At 40.8% G+C, this 18,252-nt stretch overlaps 1 pseudogene; it reads left to right on the top strand.

Annotated features, from left to right (window-relative positions):
* LOC147624451 (putative E3 ubiquitin-protein ligase XBAT31) overlaps positions 1-17,910 on the top strand; it is a 44,044-nt pseudogene extending 26,134 nt beyond the window's left edge.
* Positions 17,911-18,252: the final 342 nt, after the last annotated feature.

The following is an 18,252-nucleotide window of genomic DNA, read 5'->3' as shown; positions in this document are numbered from 1 at the left end:
ATCAATATAGAAAACATGACCAAGCAGTAATGCCTTAAACATGCGCTGACACTGAGTAGACCTTTGCAAGCTCAAGGCATTTGTTGCTCTCCATCAAATCTCTAAACGACATTTCTCTAGTTTGTTATGATCCTCTTGATCTAGTATCATTTTAAGTCCCGTGTTGTGACTTGCTTCATAATGTTAAGTCTTCTAAGGTCTCAATATCTTCAAGAGCTAATTCATCTCTTATGTTTTCGAATAAAAACATTTGTTCCACTTGAGACTCTCGATCTTAATTTTTGGTGCAAATAACATTAATTCCAAGACTTTCATACAAATCACCACAAAGCAAAAGGGTGGTGTTCGTCTACCTAGAAACGGTATGTTTGTGTTGAGGTGATTCTATTGTAATGCATAGAAATAACTCACGAAATGGTCTAAAATAAGATGTTTAAGGGTCTAAATGGTGCAAATAACATTAATACCATGAATTCCATACAAATCACCACAACGTGACAGGGCTCGCATTTGTCCATGAAGAAACGGCCTATTTGCATTGTGGTGATTATATCATAATACACAGAAATAACTCAAGAAATGGCCTAAAATTACGTGTTCAAAGGGTCTTATGGTGCAAATAACATTAATTCCATGACTTTCATACAAATCCCTATAACGCGATAGGGTTGTGTTCGTCTAGGAAGAAATGGCCTATTCATGTTGTGGTGATTCTATCAGAAAACACAAAAATAACTCAAGAAATGGCCTAAAATAATGTGTTCAAAGGGTCTTAATGGTGCAAATAACATTAATTCCATAACTTTCATACAAATCACCACAACGCGACATGGCTGGCTGTGTTTGTCTATACGAAGAAACAACATGTTCGTGTTGTGGTAATTGTATCTTAGTACACACATAAATAACCTAAAATAATTTGTGGGAAATCACAACAGCACGGATTGGCGTCAACATACCTATAATGGTGCATATAGCTTTGAAAATGTTGGAGTTACAGAAAGAACATAGGAAAGAAACCAGAGAATAAAGGGCTCGGAAGAACGTAGGTAAAAACTCATGTCCATATTACAAACTCAAAGTAAACGCCCTTATCATTTTTATATGCACGAGAATTGCACCACTTCCACATGTTAGAGGAGGTGGCTTTAATTGATGACACATGTAAACTTATTTGTTGATTCATGTAGCCATACACAAAAATTTTGCCATGTCATCATTTAGCCGCCTATGACACATGTGTACACTTAGCCGTACAATTAGGGAAAATTTGAACTCTCTCTTCCACGAATCAAGGAAAAGTGCCAAAGTTAATGTTATAATATGAGCACTCTCTCTCCTCTTGGGATCTTTCTTAACAATTTTTTATAAAGATCCACCCATTACTTTGTTCAAATATCTATTTTCACATGTAAATCTTTTCAAAATCCCATGTAATAACTCTATCTTTTGCATTTACCTAAGCGATGAAATCCATGAGCTTTGCATTCCATGAGCTTTGCATTCAATGAGTCCCCTTCCCCTTAATCATCATTAATTCTTCTCATTAATCATGGTGTTTTTTTTTAGAAAGGATACTTTAACATTTAAAATATGAGACTGCCCTTTGACCAAAAAAAGTCATTGGTGACTACTTTTCTCTAACTTCTTAATATGAGACTGCCCTTTAACAAAAAAAAAGTCATTGGTGACTACTCTTCTCTAACTTCTTAATATAAATAGCCATTACTTTGAAAAAAGTCATTGGTGACTACTCTTCTCTAACTTCTTAATATGAGACTGCCCTTTAACAAAAAAAAAGTCATTGGTGACTACTCTTCTCTAACTTCTTAATATAAATAGCCATTACTTTGAAAAAAAAAGGATGAGACTATCACATGTGTACAATAGGCTAGATTCTGAGAAGTTTTTTTAACGGCACAAAGCGAACTATATTAAGAGGATAAAAGGTAGGCCAAAAGACAAGAGTACATCGATGCTTTTTTTTTGAAGCATTACTTCTAATCAATAGTTCCACTTCTTCAGCAGCCACTTGGCCATCTTGTTCCAAGCGCTCTTTCTGGATTTGATTGGTTCTTTCCTGAAAAACTTCCTTGGCCATCAGCAACATTTCTTTCATAATATTCTTTGTGTATTGCACTTCACATGCTTTCATACTAGCTTTGTGTAGTGTTTTCATCTGCGCAAATGCAAATTAGCTCTCAGATCGTGCATCAAATTGGTATTTGCATGGATAAAACAAGCAGTTATTTCACATTGTTATTTGCATGGATAAAATAAGTAATTATTTCACATTGGTATTTGCATGATTAAACAAGTAGTTATTTCTACTTATCCAGATAACCCATAAGTATTCAGCACATATAATATTCCATAATTCAGAAAAGGGTTGGTTTAGGACTAACAATAGGGGAAAAGTCAGGAGACCATGGGAAGAGGGATAGAGGAGAATTTCTAAGGATCCATTGCTCGGCCCCTAGAGCATTAAGAGCCATGCCTTCCTCTCTAAACAAAAAATAGAACTAATTATTTGGTAGATACTGTGTGTGATCGACAGTGAGACCTCAAGCGGACTAGTAGTTCCTAATCCAAAACTTCAATACCTTTGTTGGAGGTCTTGGACCATAGCAGAGACCAATGAGAGCTCTGTCTGTGGTAAGTTTGATGCCACTCCTCAACTAATTTTGCAGGTATAGTGATAAAGAGCTTACCATTTCGGTGTGTTGAAGTTTCTCCTTCAACAATTCCAACGCCTCTGGTCTGGTGATTTTGGGGTCTAGGTTGACTTAGGCTCCACAAGGCTTCTTCGAGAGGGTTCCCTTTAGCTGGCAATATTTATCTGTCTGTTATATTGAAAAAAGGGCATGTGGCATTCTCCATAGTTTTGTTCCTTTTGGGGCTTTAGCTGGGTCCATCTTGATGCTCCATGATGTTGCTAGAGCTCCAATGGTACAGCTAGCTGGTTATGCCTGACGATTGCATATGGAGAGAAGATACTATTCTCATGTAAAGAGATAGGTAAAAAATGTGTGGGTTAAGATGGGGGTTAAAAAGGGTGGTTGTTTGCATGTCCACCCCATGGTTCACATGCGGGAAATGGAATCTCGATGTCTAGCACTACCACCTTTTTTCCTCATGATGGGTGAGTATTCGGGCGGCATATTCAATGTGATTATCTTGACGGCAACACTTCGGCTTGTGTAGAGTCAACTGAGCGGTCTTGACAAGACTAGCTTATTGTTCCTTGATGGCACTGGTTTGCATCAGTATAGTTCTCAAGAAAGAGATTTTCAAGCCAGCACTCGGTTTCAGGATTCCCAATAGAATCGACTGGGTTCCTTCGGCCATGCGGCCATCCAGGCATGGGAAGGACCTCCCTGCTTCTTAGATTGTAACCAGACCAGATTACGCATGATGAGAGGGAGAAAAAAATTGACGAAACCCTATCTAACAACTTCCATACATTCACAGGTTTAGCTGCTCCCTTACTTCGTCCCTTTCATCATCATGACATCTTCCTCGAACTGCCCCTTCGTTTGCGTTTTTTTAACGTTAAGTTCTTTTTGAAACTTGACATACAATAATACTACTACTACGGTTCTCAAGATTCTAAGAAGTTGACTCTTCTCACTAACTAGCAACTCGCTTTTCTTGATCTACAGTGAATTTCAAGCTCTTTTTGAAATGTGGCATACACAACTACTACTATAGTTCTCTAGATTCTGAATAGTTGATTCTTCACACTAGTAGCTCACTTTTCTTGATCTATAGTGAATTTCAACTACTACTATGTTTCTCTAGATTCTGAGTAGTTAACTCATCGCACTAACTAGTAGCTCATGACGTTTCTTGATCTATAGTGAATTTCAATATACAATGTTAATATCCTACTCCCTTCATGTATCCCCTAACTCACACCCCCAACTCACGAGACGACAACGCAACGAGCATGTGTCCCCTTGGTGCTGATGTGCCTCCTCACATTGTAGTGAGTCACGCACACATCATGATGAGTTAGGGATTAATCTCCTACTTACTTTTTTAACATTAAAAATTTTAGTTAAGTGTAAGCACATAGATACGCAAAACAAAAGACACATTATATTGCATTTTAATCATTTCAACCAACAATAGATTTTTGTTTTGGTAATAACAGTTATATATATATAAATCCAAAAATATCTTTACATCAAAATCTAGTTACAATCTCATATCCACAAACTCTACATGTCCATATTACAAACTCTACAGATCATCGGGATCAAATGGTGAAGGTGGAGGTGATAGAGTTGGGGGTGGGGGTGGGGGTGGGGTTCTGTCATGTTGTTGATTAGGCTCTCAATTTCGTGAACCCAAAACTCCTCTACATCCACTGGTTCATAGTTCTCCAGGTTTGGAACCTACATAGAATCAATAAGGTATAAGTTAAGTCTACATAAAAAGTATCTTAATAATGATGTGAGAAATTATAACTTTGTAGAACACATATATGTCCTGGTGGTAACCCCAATAGCCTATGAACTAGTATCTTAGCATTCAAGCATACCCTCCATCCACATATGTGGCTATCAGGTTTTGCAGGGGCACTCAAATTTCCTCGATTTTGTAATCCATAAATGCATCACGTGTAAGAGCCTCCCATGGCCAATTTCTCTAGGCACCTAAATATACAATGCAATTAAGGTAAGGTCAACATACTTACAAAGTTTACACTAAGGATGAATTAAATTAAACAGACACTTACTTTTGTATTGTTTCATGGAACCATTCAGTTGATTTGGCTAGTAGGAATTTCCTCTGCATCATGTCCACAATTATGAGACTCTAGTGGCTCCTGTAAGTTTGAGTGAATCTCTAAGACCCATCACTAAACCTGAAAAATTACATTATTCATATGGTATTTATTAATTGACACTTACCTCTCCTTGTAACCCAATATAATGAGTCAAGTAGAGTCTAAATTCACCCATCGAAACCACTGAAGTATGCCTAGGTAGGAATAGCTATCCAAAAGTAGAGTTGTCAACAATAGGGAATCTACAATATAAACTTCATTCTGTTTTACGATAATGGCATGTCGACTAAAATATTATTGCAAAACAAAAAATGTAAAAAACAACACCCTACACAATAACAAAAAATCCCTTACAACTTGAAAAAAAGCCAACTTACCAAAGAATAGCAAGCATGATGCTGTCGTTCACCTCCCTCAAAGAATTCAACAATACTATAGTGTCATTGGCATCAAGCTTGAACCACCGCCTTTCCTAATACATTGTGAAGGTGGCGTACTAGACGGGGCCAAAAATAGTGATTACCCATGAAAATTGGATTGATGTAGCTCTGCATAAGTCTCATAGCGACCCACAAGAATAACCTCCGCTGCTACAGTATGCTCCCTCTCGATATGCACTCTCACCCTCTTCCTTCACCTATTGGGACTAGCTTCACCGGCTTGATTGTTAGGGCCAATTTCCCTGGAAGAATTGAGACGAGTGTCCCTTCCATGCGTAGGAACTTCAAAAACTTCCTCAACTATAACTTCATTGCGAGCCCTTCTTTAAAGAGGTGATAGCTCAAGGATACTTTTCATTTTCAGGTCTTGAATTCAAAGAATATCAAGGACCCGATCGTACATGTACGTAATATGCTTTAGGGACCTTAAGTCCTTATTTAAAAAAAATCACACGACGGTGTGCATGTGCTGCCATGTAAGCACACTCTAGAAAAAACTCTACAAAAAAGTTATCAGTCCTTAGGCTTGACGTTTAGGCCGGCGTCCTTGTAGATTTGTTGCATGACCCTCTAGAATGAAAATTTTGTAATAGTCGATTGCATGAACTTCTGTGCCTACTTGATCTCTTTGAGGACACAGGTATAGCATAGAGACGTCTAAGAGAACCAGTCGGAATTCCTCAATCCTACAGACATCGAGGTGCTCCTTCAGGCTGTAGGGGGCGAGCCAAAGCCCTCTGAGCACATAGAGGCAGAGAGCCAAGGTCCACTGTGGAGGTTAACATTGAACATCCCAAGGCTGATGAGGTAGAGCAAGTTGAAGAGGCAGAGCCTAAGCCCTGAAGATAAGACATACGTGAAGCACACTCCAGAGGCCAACAAGCCGGGACCTAGTAGGGAGGCGAACAATGAGGAACCTAAGTCTCATGAGGATGCCAAGGCTAGTGAGGATCCCAAGCTTGATGAATATCCCAAGCCTAATTTACTTGATGTAATGTAACCAACTCAATTTTAGAATTGTTTCTATTAGCTCTTTTGTCCCTTAACAATGATTATAAGTTTCAATCATATTCAGACTGATTAGAATCATGTCAATAATGGTTCTAGATGCTGAGGAGGCTTATCATCTTGGATGTTAATGGATTGCTTCTCAAAAGACAACCTAAGAGCTTTGGACCAAGTGCTATAGGGAATTACAAAGTCGAAAAAATGTGTAAGATTCCTCCCTCCAGCTTTAGAGGTGTGCAGGTGTAAGAACCTCCCCTTCTGATCTTATAATTATTCCCCTCTCTGAAATAAAAGAAAGATCCTATTTTACCCTGTTTTGGCCTGGAAAGAGAAAATGTCTAGAGGGAGATAATTCAAAATTGAGATATTTTTGGATATAAAAATCCTCCTAGTGTCTAAAATGGTTTCCCCTAAAACAGAAATTCAAAAAGAACTTTTCAATGTGCAATTGGAATCAATTGAAAATAGGTATAAAGACCTTAGCCTAAGGGTCCAGATTTTTAAAAAAATTTAGATTATGGTCCAATTAAGGTTCCTATGGACCAATAAGATTAATCCAAATGTAGGGAGGAGATAAATTGAAGAATAAAAGAAAAATCCCCCAAAAATGAGTAAATGCTCACATAAGATGAAGAGTGGACTAAGGACCAAAGAAAAGAATTAAAAAACTGAATTTTGACACCTCTGTGGGGATCTCCTCACATGAAGTAGGTGCCTTTTTCTCATCATTACCCATAAATTTTAATCAATAAAATGAGTTATTTTCATCTCTCCTCACTCCTTTTTCAAAACTAGATCCAAAAATTAAGCTGAACTGACCAAAAAATGGTCAAAAATTGACCAAATTAATTTGAAAAATTCTAGAATATGTTTGCTTGGTTAGAGGCTCACTTTTTCCTATAAATAGAAGCCTCCCCCTTTGTAAAAGCTTAATGGTGTTTATGCACTATCTGAGCCATATCTGAGCCATCTACATTGAATTTTTTACTCTCTTGAATTCAATTGTTTTTGGCCTAATCCTCTCCAAAGTGAATTGGTGGCCACTATTGCTTCAAACAATAGTAGAACCCTCAATCCCTCAAGCCAAAGGAGAGCTTACAAGCTCCATGTAAGCTAATTCTCTTACTTTGTTTAATGAAAAATCTATGGTTTTCTTGATTTTTATGTTTTGCAAATGTTTGAATTAAATTCAAATGCTATGCCTTTGATAAAAAGGCCACCCGCCTTCTCTTCTTTACATTCCAACCTTTCTCAATCCTACAAAGATTAACTAAGTGATTAATTAAACTCTTCTTATTCTTTACTCTCTTGAATTTAGAAAATTGTGTAGATTAGAGTTCTATAATTCTAATTTGGGTTAATTAAGTTAAATAAAAAAAGATAAAAATAAGAAATGGTCAGCCATACAAAGGAGGTTATGGCAAAATTTTCTAGAATTTTGTGAAAAAGAAAGTTTGTTTTTATGTTTTTCCAAAAGAGTAACTCCCACCATTTTTGCATCTAAAAGAAATATTCTGATTACTCCATGTACATATTCATCTATGAATATGCATGGATATCACTGATATTACTTATTAAATTTGATTTTTATGCATAGAAAGATGCATAAAGGAAAATTTTTAATTATAAAAGTGTTATTCTTATTAAATTTGATTTCTATGCATAAAAAGATGCATAAAGGAATATTTTATTATAAAAGTGTTATTCTTATTAAAATTGATTTCTATGCATAGAAAGATGCATAAAGGATTTTTTTTAATTACAAAAATGTTATTCTTATTAAAATTAATTTTTATGCATAAGGAATTTTTTTATTACAAAAGTGTTATTCTTATTAAATTTTTTTAAATTATAAAAGCGTAATTCTTATAAAAATTGATTTTTATGCATAAATAGATGCATAAAGAAATTCTGTTTATTTTAAAAGTGTTATTCCTATTAAATTTTGTTTTATGCCTAAATAGATGAATAAAAGGATTTTTTAAATAAAAGTGTTATTCCCATTGAAGTTGATTTTTATGCATAAATAGATGCATAAAGAATTTTTATATCAAAATTAGAATTCTCTTAAATTCCATGTTTAAATTCTATGAGTATTTGATAAATGATTAATTAAATACTCCAAGAGAGAAATTTTTATCGTTTTATATTCACACGGACTGTAAAAAGAAAATTCAAGAAATCTATCGAGATCAAAACATTCAGATAAATGATTAATTTATTCCTCATTGGAATTCGTAACTATTTTAGAAATCCGTTAAGTGAATATTCAAAGCAAGAAATTCAGTAAAATAGTAACTGAATTACCAAACCTTTTCGAGAAAGATAGTTCAAGGTAAATCTTATATGACTCGAACCTTGAATCAGACTATGACTATGACCAAGACAAAACTCTTTCGTTAGTTTCGAGGAAAGAAGGTGTGACCAGTTTAGAAAATACACTCAATTTCCTGCCAAATCTGAAACTAAGTTTGAGACCCTTCAAATTGATCTGTGGATTAAGGTTATAGAATTCGAGGAATTCCAGCATGAAATTCAGAATTCCGATCAAGAAGTTTTGGGGATACTAATTCAAGAAATACTCCTTGTACTCAAAAGAAAATCAAACTGAAAACTTGCATAGAAATGTGATGTGATGAGATGTCATGTGAATTAGAAAGATGTGAATGAATGGATGGATGTAATGTGATGTGAATAGATGTGATGAGATGTAATGTGAATAGATGTGATGAGATGTCATGTGAATTAGAAAGATATGAATGAATGGATGGATGTAATGTGATGTGAATAGATGTGATGAGATGTGATGAGATGTCATGTGAATAGATGTGATGAGATGTCATGTGAATCAGATAGATGTGAATGAATGGATGGATGGGATGTGATGTGAATGGATGTGATGAGATGTAATGTGAATAGATGGATTATACAAATCAAAAGACTCTATACAAGATTAGGTAGTGAGAAATCCCTTTTGTAATATAATGTCTTCAACTATTCTATTCTCACTCAAGTAATGTGTCTTGGAAAATAGTATACATTGTCTTGTTTTTTGAAAGTACTGCATCGAACAAAAGGCTCTTGATTAATTATGTTAAAAGAGTACATTCAAATTTGTAATGTCAAGTAGGAGTGTCATTAATAAGATAGACTTGATTAATTATGTTAGAAGAGTACATTGGAGTGGGTATTCAAGTAGGAATGACTTGCAAGGATTGTTCGACAATATCCTTCCTTAGCTGTTGTAAATTGCATTTCTCTCGTATAGAAACAATTGTCACCACTGTTGAAGCTTCATCAATCACTTCAATGTCTATGACTTTGTCGTCCATTGCACTTGCGACTTCTTGATCCATTGGTACCAACTCTCCATTGATGTAACGGGACCTGCTATACTAGAAGGACAAGATAAAAGTTTGAGTTGCAATCATGTACTTCACAACTATTGTCTCCAGTGCAATGTTACAATGGATATCGTCAAAAACTTTACTCAGCCATCCCTCATCAAGAAGCCTTGGTAAGAGTTTGAGTTGCAATCATGTACTTCGCAACTATTGTCTCCAGTGCAATGTTACAATGGATATCGTCAAAAACTTTACTCAGCCATCCCTCATCAAGAAGCCTTGGTAAGAGGAATGTGTGCAAATCTTTGCAGACAAGCATGGTTCTCGCTATCTTCACCTGAAATAAGCTAAAAAGTTCCACGAACATAGTAATTGGTAGGTAAACAATAATTCTTACTACATGAGTTGGAATGCTCCCTCGTAGAGAGCGTTGCACATCCTTGAAGAGCTTGCTCTTTGCTGACTCCATTACTGAGGGGTCTGGGATAGGGCCAATCCATGTAGTTCCACTCAGCTTGCAAAGGTAGCTCTTCCAAGCAGCCACGATTGTGTTTCTTATTTAGTAGATGGTAGAAATGATCATAGAAAAAGATTCATGCATCTACAAGGCTTTTGTTGCTCCTTCCCTCATACTGTAGCCGACCAATGTGTGTGTGAACCACATTCATGATTCGAATGATGCACTGAACTGGCTCCCACTCCTCATATAATGAGGGTTACACATCTGCAACCATAGACATGGATAGTTTACACAGTTCATTAGACCATTATGAGAAAATGAAAGATTGACAAGCGATAGATTAACTTATAGTTTGGTCTATGCGAGGATGATTTTATGTCATCTGCATTCTCAAGCACAAGCTCATTATGCATATATATATGCTGCACTAGGACTTCCTTGATGGTTGTCCTTCTAGCTTCTATCTTGAAGTCTTTTACTCTTCCTTTCCATGATGCCCTAAATGTATTCTTGTTGCTTATCTTTCTTCTCTTCATTGATTGCATAAGGACCCATGTGCCCTTGGTGATTAGTACTTCAGTCCACTAATTTTGCACTCTAAGAGAGTTGGATACAAGTATAGCAAACACTGATGATCTTGGTCTCCTTGCCCTAGGAATTGAATCATCTAAGAGAGTTGGATACAAGTATAGCAAACACTGATGATCTTGGTCTCCTTGCCCTAGGAATTGAATCATCTATGATGACATTAGTGGGGCAAAATTAATTGGATATAAAACGAGATTTGCTACCCATCTTTTCAAGAAGAAATGGAGTACAAAAGCCTGAAGCTGGAATACAAAAGCCTGAAGCTTGAGAAAATGGAGTGCAGCAGAAGGTAGAGGAAATGAAAAGAGCGTGACATATTGTTTAAGCCCAAGAGGAAGTTTGAGAGGGAGGGAATTTTCCCTCCTTTGCAAAGATGTGTATTTAATACATGGATTCGAATAGAAATTTCTCTCCCTACAAAAGTGTAGGTGTGTTTAATGCATTCGGGTGTGAAAAGTGACTATCAAGTGTAAGTAGAGTACATTTTGAGGTGAAAAAGAAGAGTTTTTGGATTTAGAAAAAAGAAATAACCTATTTATCAACGTAACGTTGCCTTCTTCCTGATTGGATGCGCTCCTTTTTCTCTCTCTACTAAAAGGCCCTACGAATGACCTTCAAAATGTCCTAATAATGATCCTTAAGACACATGATTAGCATTACAAGTATTCAAATATTTTTTATTCATTTTCTCTTTATGGTACATACTTTGTAGGCTCATATACTAACCTTCCTTTTTTTCTATGCATAGTTTATTCTTTCAATAGCTATAGTTGGTTGTGGAGACAAGAAGGTGAGAGAGTGTTGGAATTGGGGTCGCAGAAAAGCACACAAAGCTTGGAGAAGAAGAAGCAAGAATACACACAACACACAATGTATTAGATTGTGTCAATGTACAAAAGATTAGTTAGCCCTAGAAGGATGGGTGTATATACAAGCCGGGGGAAAAAACCTCCTAAAGAGGGAAAAAGTGCCCCGGCGGTCCTAAGTGTGTTCACACACATCACTGCCTATATATACGACAACAAATCCCCCTTGGGAGTGATGGTGTGAACGAGAGCTGGCACTCATGTATAGGGGAGTGCCATGCCCGAAGTAGATCAATCCACAAAGGGGAGCAAGCCCAAAGCTTTGTGGAAAGCTTCGAACTTCTCACGAGGAAGCGCCTTTGTGAAAAGATCGACGAGGTTGTCCTGTGTTGGCACATAGGCCAAGATGATCTCTCCTGTTGAGAGTCTCTCCCTGACATAATGATAATGCACCTCAATGTGCTTTGTGCGAGCATGAAAAACTAGGTTTCTCGCAACTGCCAATGCGCTCTGACTATCAGTGAAGATAGAGGTGGCAGACTCCTGTCCAACATCCAAGTCAGCCATAAGCCGTCTGAGCCACACACACTCAATTGTAGCTGTGAAAGCTGCCCTGTACTCAGCTTCACAACTCGAAGTGGCCACAGTAGGTTGCTTCTTGCTCAGCCAAGATATGCATGAGCTACCGAGCATGAAATAAAAACCACTTATGGACACTCTTGTGTCATAGCAACCAGCCCAAAAAAGCATGCAAATCTGGCGGCAACGATCCCCCCTTGGGATAAAACAACCCAAGATGTATGGTGCCACTCAAGTAGTGAAAGATGCATTTAACTGCCTTCCAATGCTGAGACCCTGGGCTATGCATAAACCTGCTCACCTGTGAGACTGCAAACTGAATGTCCTGCCTCGTAATGCATACATAAATGAGGCAACCAACAGCTGTCTGATAGAGTGTGACATCAAAGTGATCTCCAGCATCATGAAGACTCAACTTCAAACCTGTCTCCATTGGAGTAGCAATAGGCTTGCAGTCTTCAAGGCCAAATCTTCGCAACAATGTCTCAATATACCTTGTCTGACACAAAGCAATACCTCCATCACACTGCTTAAATTGTATCCCCAAATAATGATGCAAATGTCCCAAATCTGACATCTCAAAAGAGGCATTCAAATCAGCCTTAAAATCAGCAATATGACTCTCATTTGGTCTTGTGATCAGCATGTCATCGACATAGAGAGCAATGATTAGATGTACATCATCCACATATTTAACATACAAAGTGCTTTCTGTTGGACTATTCTGAAAACCATGTGCAGTCAAATATGCATGTATCTTTTCATACCAAGCTCATGGAGCTTGCTTTAAACCATATAAAGCCTTTTTTAACCTGCACACTTTGTTTTCCTGCCCTCTTTGAACAAAACCACGAGGCTGTGATACATACACCTCCTCATGCAAATCTCCATTCAAGAATGCAGTCTTTATGTCCAGCTGATGTACATTCCAACCATTATGAGCTGCCAATGCACAAATGCTACGAATGGTAGTCATACGACAAGTGGGAGCAAAGGTCTCATCAAAATCAATGCCCTTTTCTTGAGCATAACCCTTTGCAACAAGTCTAGCCTTATAGCGATCAACACTGCCATCTGGCTTTCGTTTCAACTTAAAAACCCACTTACATCCAATGGCCTTTTTACCAATAGGCAAATCACACAAAGACCATGTACCATTCTTCATTATAGCATCATATTCACTTTGCATTGCAGCCAACCAATTTTTTGAATTTTGTGCCTCATCAAATGAAAGAGATTCTTCTTCTTCACACATACTAGACACAGCCAAAGCATAACAATCTGATGTATAAGAGGCATGCTGAAAACCTGAACGAGTACGACTAGTCATAAGTGCATCAATCTTACTATCACGCAAGGTTTGCACCAGCCATTTAGGCATACCTCTAGCCTGCTCATTTTCAGCCCTATCCTCATGAATTACATCCTGTAAATCTGCATCAGAAATAGGCTGATCTATGATGTCGTTTGAAATCTACATAGGTTGAATATTTGCATCATTAGGACTCACATTTGAATTCCCACCTGTAAAGAGAGGCAACAACGTATCAAATACATCCTGTGAGCTCACGCCTGTCTCTTTGGTACATGATAATAAGGGCTGCATAGCATCTTCCACAAAAACAACATCTCGACTAATCAAGATACGCTTTGACTGCGGATGATACAATCTGTAACCCTTGCTTTCAGCACTGTAACCAACAAAATGCATTTGATAGTCTTATCATCCAATTTTCTGCGTTGTTGCACAGGCACTAAAGCATAGGCCAAGCAACCAAAGACACGCAAGTGACCAATAGAAGGCTTCCTGCCATGCCAAGCTTCGTATGGAGTAATAGACTGCAAGGCCTTAGTGGGACACCTGTTGAGTACATATGCAGCACACATGACAGCCTCAAGCCAAAACGCATGTGGCAAAGCTTGGCTCTTGACCATACATCGTGCCATCTCCATAAGTGACCTGTTCTTCCTCTCAACAACACCATTTTGCTGAGGGGTATACGGCACTGTACATTGGTGTTTTATCCCACGACTAGCCAAAAATGCATCAAACTCTTTAGACGTACTCCCCCCCTCGATCAGAACGGAGGGTGCCCACAGTACAATTGGATACATTTTCAACCATAAGCATAAACTGTTTGAAGCACAAAAACACTTCGGACTTTGCCTTTAGTGGATATACCCATGCATGCCTTGAGTAATCATCAATGAAAGTCACGAAGTACAAGTGTTTACCAAATGACGGAGTTTGCATAGGCCCACATACATCACTATGTACAAGCTGCAATTTGCGAGTGGCCTGTACAGAACCATCCTTTGGAAAAGCAGAACGCTGCATTTTGCCCAAAATACAGCCTTCACAAACATGTTTCAATGGTGCCTCAAGAGGGGGCAATGAAGCAACCATATCAAATTTCTGCAAACGCAGCAAACTAGCAAAGTTTAGATGACCAAAACGAGCATGCCATAGTTTTGCATCTGAAACTGCCTTTTCATCAGAAACTGCATTTGCTGAATCTTCCACACACTTGTCATAAGAATTGACCTCGCCGTTTTCTTCAAAGCATCACGTTCCCTTGGTGGTAACTCTGAAAGATCCCAAAGCCCGCTACTCTTCTTTTCGGAAGTGCTGACAGCCCCACAAGGATCTAGTTGCATGCTTCTCTGCTTAGCTCATGTGCCAACATCCTTTGCTGGCGAGACCTCACCTCACTTGGAACCCAACTGTCCACCCCCACTGGCCTCCAGGCATGTCGGCCAACTTTGGAATTTCTTCGAATGGACTGCGCGGTTGCGATCCCCTCAAAAAATTAATCATTTTTCATATCTAGCACATCCCCAAATTCCATCGTTTGGGCCCCCATCGGGAGGTACGTTGTTTCGGGACGCCTCACGGTCAGCAGCTCGGGGTCCCAGCAGGTTCGGCCGACCACGCCATCCTCTGTGCCTTGCATCCTACTGCTCAAGATACGTAATGGTCACCCACGGGCAAATTCCTTCGTCTTGAGGCTCAAATCTCATTCGGCAACTTTTGTGCTGTTTTCGGCTACTGGCCCTTGGACTCAACCCAACTTGCCGTTTTTGCAGGTTTTGACGTTTTTGCCGTTTTTGTCGTTCTTTCCATCCTGGCATCACATGCCTCCCATAGGCTTCTAAAATGCACTTTGCTCTGATACCAAGTGTCACGAGACCGACGCAGAAACGGTCCCGCGATGCGAGCGCGACGCCTTTGCCGCACACGGCCTTCCACGATCCATGCTTCATGAAACGTCTCCATCAGCCCATCGAGCACGTCTCGTGCGTTTTCCTTGCGGGTCTCACCGATCACTTGCGTTCGTGCCCGGCCTTGGCTCCCTCGGCGGCCTCGTCTCGTGTCTTGCCTTCCATCCATGATCTGCCGGCCCGCCGGCCGTCGCGTCTCGGCCTGCCGTCCCCGCCATCGGCATGGCACGGCTCACCGGTCCGCCGTTTTTCCACCGTTTTTGGTTCCGACTCCATGGTCATACCGATCACCGCCGTCAAGGCGGGGAGGGCAACCCCCCGGAACCTTGGCACCCACGGAACCTCACCCGCACCCAGGAAGGCCTAACGTTCTCACCCCCGGTGCGTGAGTGCATTCCTAAGGTTCCTACCATGGGTCCGTGCTTTGCCTCTCCTTGCACCTCCTCCTCATATAGAGGCAAACTATTCGGGGCCGGCTAGCATACCCTCTAGGCACCATGTCCCTTCAGATAGAAATCCCACCTCACTCTCTCTCCCTCTCGGCCGCAAACCCCCCTCTCTCCCTCTCCCTTGTGACCCCCTCATTCCTCCTCTCTCCCCTACGAATCCTTTTGCCCCCCTCCCATCAACACCCCCCTCTTCCTCTCCCTTGGGCTCGTGGGTAGCACGCCCCCTCCCCCCTCACTCTAACCTCATGGGTACCCAGGCTTACACCAGTGCATCATCCAAAGGCCAGGTTGCAGTGAGGCCAACTGCTTAGCAAACCATCATGGCTTCCGCTTGCTTGAGCTCTCGACAATAATGCATTGTCCACCACTTGGCCTTACATGAATCATGGGATCCAACCAAGAACTAAAGTTGTCTTGGGTGTAGCCCCCCCCTTTCTTTCGACCGTCAACCCCCCCCTCGTCGGTCATCCAACCCCACCCTTCACTCCCCCCCTAGTTCACCCGCCTCCCCCTCTCTCACTCACCGAACCCACTCCCCCGTAGCCCCCCGACCCCCCTCCCCCTCTCACTCACCACCCCCATCTCTTCACCCCTCACCCCCTCTCTCACTCCCCACCAACAACCCCCTTCACTCCCTCTCCCCCCTGACCACCCCCTCACCCCCTCACCCCCTCACCCCCCCACTCCCTCACCCCACTCACCAACCTCCTCCCACCTCACACCCAACAACCCGTCTCTTCACCCCTCACTGACCACCCGTCTCTCTCTCTCTCTCGCTCTCTCTCTCTCTCTCTCTCTCTCTCTCTCTCTCTCTCCCCCCCGCCTCTCTCCTCTCCCTCTCTCTTCACCTAACCAACCACTCATCCTCGCCCTCTCTCTCTCTCTCTCTCTCTCTCTCTCTCTCTCTCTCTCTTGCTCACTCCCCACTCCCTCGGAGCCCCCTAACCCCCTCTTTCACCTCACCCCCCTGGTACCTCACTCCCGAGTCTCTACGCACTGATGCCCCCCAACCCCACCTCCTAGCGGCCCCCCAGTGCGGCTCTCACCCCTCCCTCTCTCACCCGTTGCCCGAGTCTCGTCGACCGCCACTAAAAGGGTTGTTACAATGAGTAATAAATTTTCCAAAAGCAGATTTTTGGCTATGGCTATGAAGGGTTGCCATGATAAGTAAGAAATTATCAGCCAGAGCTTTTTACCGATGGAGATGGAGCTCCATCATTGATAACAAGGCTATGGAAATGGATCTTTGTAGAAGATGCCTCGCAACTATGGCCATTTTTGGATGACTTGCTCCATTTTGTGATCTTATCCCATATAGCCATGGGGATCACCTGTGAGCTGTGGCCATAATGTGGACAAGGAGCTCTTCTCTACCATTCGGGAGGGTGACTTACAGCATGCCATGGCTATCCTCAACAACAAGCGAATGCTGCCTCACATGGCCAATCCTCAACAACAAGCGAATGCTGCCTCACATGGCCAATCTGAGGGAATCTTGCATTGAGTGGCTTGTGGACTGGGGAGCTTCTATCCTCGTATTTGATGCTCCCAATGGGAGGGCATGCCTCCATTTTGCAGCAAAGAGAGGCCACCTTGATTGTTTTTAAACGAGTTTTGGATGCTACCGAGATGCCCACAGTGGCACAAACATGTGGAGCTACACCTCTGCACTTGGTAGCCTATTCCATCAACCATTCTATAGTAGTCCGCTTGCTTTTAAGTAAGGTGTCTCTCGTGTGTGCAACAACCACAAGATCTGATGGAAGCGGCTATGGTTTTGGAAGCACACCATTGCATTTTGCAGCATGTGGAGGATCATCAGAATGTGTTAAAGAGCTTCTAGCGTGGTGGCAAACTAGGTTGTAGAGAAACTCTCAAGGGCACACCCCTTCTTCATCGCTCTGCTGTACCATAACACCGCATGTGCAACTCTTCTACACCCTTTGATTGCAGAGCCCTTGGTATGGCCATCTTTGTGCCAGTTTATGAACGGTCTTGACACTGAAGCAAAAGTTCTATTGGAGGTTGCCTTGGCAGATGCTAATGAGGCTTGGGAGAAGTAGATCTTTTTGTTAATGAGAAGCGGATCTTTTATGTACTGGCCATGGCCAGGTTTCATTTGTATCTTTGTATGCCTGGACTTCATGCAGAAGTTTTACCTAAATGAAGTGGCCAATGATGATTATTGTTTAGTTGGTTTGTGCTTTTGTTGGTGTTAGAGTAACCTTCCTATTGGGTGCTTTGCCCGGGGGACGACAGTGGTAATATAGGTAGTGATGGTTTGCTGGATGAAGTGCCCAGTAGCTCTCAGAAATGTCTTGTTGGATGAAGTGCCCACCAGGAGCTCTACATTCAATAATTTTTTCCACAGCTCGCTTGCTGGTTGAAGTTGCCCAAGAGCCTAGTTGAATCCTTTTTTATTATTTGTGTATCTCTCCAGAAGGTTTACCTGTGGTGGAAAGATCATTGTATGATGTATGCTTGGGAGCCCATTATCGGATGTTTTTCTGGAGTCTATCTTGCTAGAGAACCACCTATGCTTTTTTGTGTCATTCACCGGG

The sequence above is a fragment of the Cibotium barometz genome, chromosome 25, assembly GCF_041138505.1.
Source record: "Cibotium barometz isolate CiBa-2024 chromosome 25, ASM4113850v1, whole genome shotgun sequence".
Taxonomy (NCBI): Eukaryota; Viridiplantae; Streptophyta; class Polypodiopsida; order Cyatheales; family Cibotiaceae; genus Cibotium; species Cibotium barometz.
Note: the sequence above shows the minus strand (reverse complement) of the source record. Positions and strands in the feature narration are given on the sequence as shown.